This window comes from Alligator sinensis, unplaced genomic scaffold (genome assembly GCF_000455745.1).
Source record: "Alligator sinensis unplaced genomic scaffold, ASM45574v1 scaffold694_1, whole genome shotgun sequence".
Classification (NCBI taxonomy): Eukaryota; Metazoa; Chordata; order Crocodylia; family Alligatoridae; genus Alligator; species Alligator sinensis.
In genome coordinates this window covers 1,280,810-1,285,145 of record NW_005842339.1, presented here as the reverse complement: position 1 = coordinate 1,285,145, position 4,336 = coordinate 1,280,810, and the positions used below count along the sequence as shown (strand labels likewise).

General features: G+C 49.1%; 1 protein-coding gene and 1 pseudogene across 1 annotated transcript in view; both read right to left on the bottom strand.

Annotated features, from left to right (window-relative positions):
* Positions 1 to 3,324, bottom strand: part of LOC112551108 — a 12,236-nt pseudogene extending 8,912 nt beyond the window's left edge.
* Positions 1 to 4,336, bottom strand: part of LOC102374992 — a 372,914-nt gene that overhangs the window by 231,799 nt on the left and 136,779 nt on the right. The gene's annotated exons all lie outside the window — the stretch shown is intronic.

Below are 4,336 nucleotides of genomic sequence, written 5' to 3'. Positions count from 1 at the left end.
GGCCTGTTCCAAACCCTCGGCACTTAACCTGTAAAGAAGTTTTTCCTTATGTCTAGCCTGAAGCAATGTTCAACCAGTTTGTACCCATTATTTCCTGTCCTCCCCTGGGGTGCCTTGGTAAATAGATGCTTCCCAAGGCACTGATGTATACCCCTGATATACCCATAGGCTCCCACCAAGTCCCCTCTGACTCTTCTCTTCTCCATGCAGAACAGTCCCACGCCTTTCAGCCTCTCCTCGTATGACTTGTTCTCTAGGCCTCTAATCATAAGTGTGGCCCCCTTTGGACTCTCTCAAGCTTCTCCACATCCTTCCTAACGTGCAACGCCCAGAACTGGACACAGTACTCCAGCTGCGGTCTCACCAAGGCCAAGTAGAGAGGGAGGATGACATCCTTAGCCCTGCTCGAGATACCTTGATAGATGCGTGCCAGTGTTTGATTAGTAGGGGCATGCAAAATAGGCCATATTCAATTTGGATTCGGATTCCACCTGAATCAGGGACAGTGATTCGATTTGTTGATTCGGATCACTGTCCCTGATTCATTTCAGCTGAATCCGAATCTGAAGATTCAATGCTGATTCAGAGAACCAATGATTCGGCCATAGACACAGCTTTAAATGTTTTTTCTACATACCTCTAGGTACCAGGCATCTCATGAATGCTGCGATGCTGGGGCGCATGGAGCATCCCACAGGAGCTCAGCGGGGTCCCCAGCACGCTCACCAGCAGACCACCAGAAGTACACCAGAAGCACTTCTGGTCCACTTCCGGGTCTGCCGGTAAGCTTCACCCCTGCCCCTCCGACTCGGTGATTGGCCACGGGGGGACCCCAGGTGCCTCCCCAGGAGCCATCAGTTGCCAAGCCGAGGGTGGGGGAGGGCGCACACTCCTCGGCAGACCAAGAAGTGGACCAGGAGTGCTTCTGGTCCACTTCCAGGTCTGCTGCCAAGAGCGCTGGGGACCCCCCGCAAATGCATCCCTGCACTCCTGTGAGACACTCCATCTGCCCCAGCATCACAGCATTCACAAGTTGCCTGTTATCTTGAGGTACGTAGAAAAAACATTTAAAGCTGTGTCTATGTCTGAATTGCCAAATCTTTCTGAATCTCTCTGAATTGATTTGGAGGGTTCCAATTCAATTTGGAGAGATGAAAGGGTCTCCTGATTTGATTTGGATTCAGAGATTTGGCCACCAAATCAGGCCGAATCTCTGCCGAATTGAATCAGGGACCGAAGCTTCGCACAGCCCTACTGATTAGCTCTGCCAGCTAAGGCATTATATTGGTGGTTCATGTTCATTTTGTTGTCTATCACAACACCCATGTCTCATTCAGTTGTGGTGCTGGCAAGCATTGCACTGCCAAGTCTGTAAGTGTGTTGTGGATTATTTCTCCCCAGATAGAGTACTTTACATTTCTCTGTATTAAACAACATCAGGTTGAGGTCTGTTCACCTTCTGAGCCTGTCCAGGTCAGCCTGTAATGCCAGCCTTTCTTCAAGCGTGACCAAGCTACCCCATATTTTGGTGTCATCGGTGAACTTCAGTAGTTCGCTTTTAATACCCAAATCCAAATCATTGATGAACATGTTGAAAAGCACTGATCCAAGTACTGAACCCTGAGGGATGTCACTGGCCACCTTCCACCATGATGACTCAGTTCTGTCAATCAGTAATCTCCAGGCGCTACCTTACAGCCAATTACCTAGCCACCGGACCATAACATAGTCAAGGCCACATTTTCCCAGTTTTATCATGAGGACACCATGGGAGACCAGGTCAAAGGCCTTTCTGAAGTCCAAGCATATGACATCAACCTTATTTCCCCTATCCAGGTGGCAAGTTACCTGGGCATAGAAGGAAATGAGGTTGGTCTGGCATGACCTGCCTGTAATTGAAGCCATGTTGGCTATTCTTCAGAATACTGCCTTCTGTTAGCCTGTCTTTAACGGATTCTTTGATCATTTTCTCCATGATTTTACCCGAGGTTGAGATCAAACTAATTGGCCTGTAATTTCTCAGGTCCTCCTTTCTCCATTTCTTAAAGATAGACACCACATTGGCTTTCTTTCAGTCTTCTCGGACCTCTCCCAAGCAACACGAGTCTTCAAATAACTTTGCCATAGGTCGCACGATGACATCGGACAGTTCTTTTAGCATTCTCGGGTGTAGTTCATCCAGTCCTGCTGACTTGTAGATATTAAGCCTTTGTAGGTGCTCCCTCACAAGATCTACACCAACTGTGGGAGGGTGGTCACCCCCACCATGATCATCCTGTATCCTGTCAAGTAGACTAATACCCATGGACTGATGGAATACCAACGTGAAGTACTCATTCAGGAGTTCAGTTTTATCCTGATTGTCAGTTATCAGTCATCCCATTTCATTCATCAGGGGCCCTATGCTTCCTTTATTTTTTCTCCTACTTCTTATATATCTAAAGAAGGGCTTTTTGTTGTCCTTGATTCCAGTTGCCAATTTGTATTTGGATTGTGCTTTTGCTGTCCTGATCTGCTCCCTACAGATGCAGGCTCTTGCTGAGTACTCCTCTTTAGGAGTTATTCCTGACTTCCATCCCTTGTAGGCTTCTCATTTTAATTTCAGGAGGTCCATGACTTCCCTGTTGAGCCAACGGGGTTTCCCAGCCCTTTTCCTGCCTTTCTTATGAAGGGAATAGGCTTCCTTCGAGCTTTTAGGATCGCCTCCTTGAGGAGCAACCACTTACCTTGTACTCCTTTCCTCATTGGACCATGGTCCAATCTCCTAAGTTTGTGGAAGTCAGCCTTCCTAAAATCAAGGATTTCTACCATACTGGCTGATTTCTCTAATTTATGGTGGATAGAGCAGATGATCATCTCATGGTCACTGTCACCCAGTTTCCCTTCAATCCTCAGGTTGCTCACTAGATTGTCCCCTTTGGCCAGAACCAAGTCTAGGAGTGCCTTGCCCCTGGTTGGCCCATAGATTCCTTGAGTTAGGTAGAGCTCCCCAACGCAAGTGAGGAAGCTTTGTGAGTGATCAGATCTGGCTGAGTGCTCATCCCATGAGATGTCTAGGTAGGTGAAGTCACCCATGACAACCATGCTCCAAAACCATGCAGCCTCTGCCAGTTCTCCAGAGAATTCCTGGTCAAGCTGTTCCTCTTGACTTGGAGGTCTGTAATAAACTCCTACAGTCAAATCCCCTTCTCCATGCTTACCCCATATCTTGACCCAGAGGGTCTCAAGTCCCCCTTCTTCATTTCCAATTTTCACTTCTAGGGAGATGTAATGTTCCTTCACATAGAGAGCAACTCCTCCGCCCTTCTTCCCAACACAATCCATCCTGTACAGGGTGTATCCCCTATGCCTATGGTCCAGTCATAGGTGGAGTCCCACCAGGTCTCCGTTATCCCTATGAGATCATATTGCTTGTTGGTTAGTAGGAGGGCCAGTTCCTCCTGCTTGTTTCCCATGCTTCTGGCGTGTACAGACAGCTAAGCCTGCCATTGAAGGCCCTAGGCTTTCTGGTAAGCTGTGGAATAACCTGTCCATTGGCCAGTGTGGGAGAATGCTTCCTATTGTACACTGGGATGCTGATTTCAAGGTTGCCATTTCTCCAGCTTGTGCTAGTAATTATTGGCCCATCCCCTGGCGATCTCAGTTTAAAGCCCTATCTAGGAGGTCCACCATTCTAGCTGGAAAAAGCTTCTTCCCCTTTGGTGTGAGGTGGATGCCACCTCTTCCCAACACGCCGCAGTCCCCGAGGTGCATGCCATGGTCAAAGAAGCTGAAGCCCTCACAGTAGCACCATTGCTGGAGTCTTCCGTTTACTTCTTTTATGCATCTGTCCCTCCTGTGCCCGTGACCTGCAACTGGAGGGACCAAAGAGAAAACTACCTATGCCCCCAGCCCCTTGAGCCCAGCCCCCAAAGCCCTGTAGTCCCTTATGACCCAGCCAGGATTGTTCCTGGCCATGTCACTCATGCCCACACGGATGAGGAGCTTGGGGTAGTGGTCGGAGGGCCAGACATGTTTTGGAATCTTTTCAATCACATCCCAGATGCGAGCCCCTGGGAGGCAGCAGACCTCACGGGTTAGGGGGTTGGGGCAGCAGATTGCTCCCTCAGTCCCCCTCAGGAGGGAATCACCCATTGAGACTATCTTGTGTCTCTTCTTTGTGGGGGGGCTGGCTGCTTTCTTTCCTCCAGAGTCGGTACTTCCACTGACAACTCTGCAGGCACTGTAAGAAGTGCATACCTATTTTGCAGTTCCAGGGGAGGAGTAACCTGGCTCTGTGTACCTTGGGGCCAGAGACAACTATCTTCCAGGCAACTCCAGGATGGGACTCCAGGTC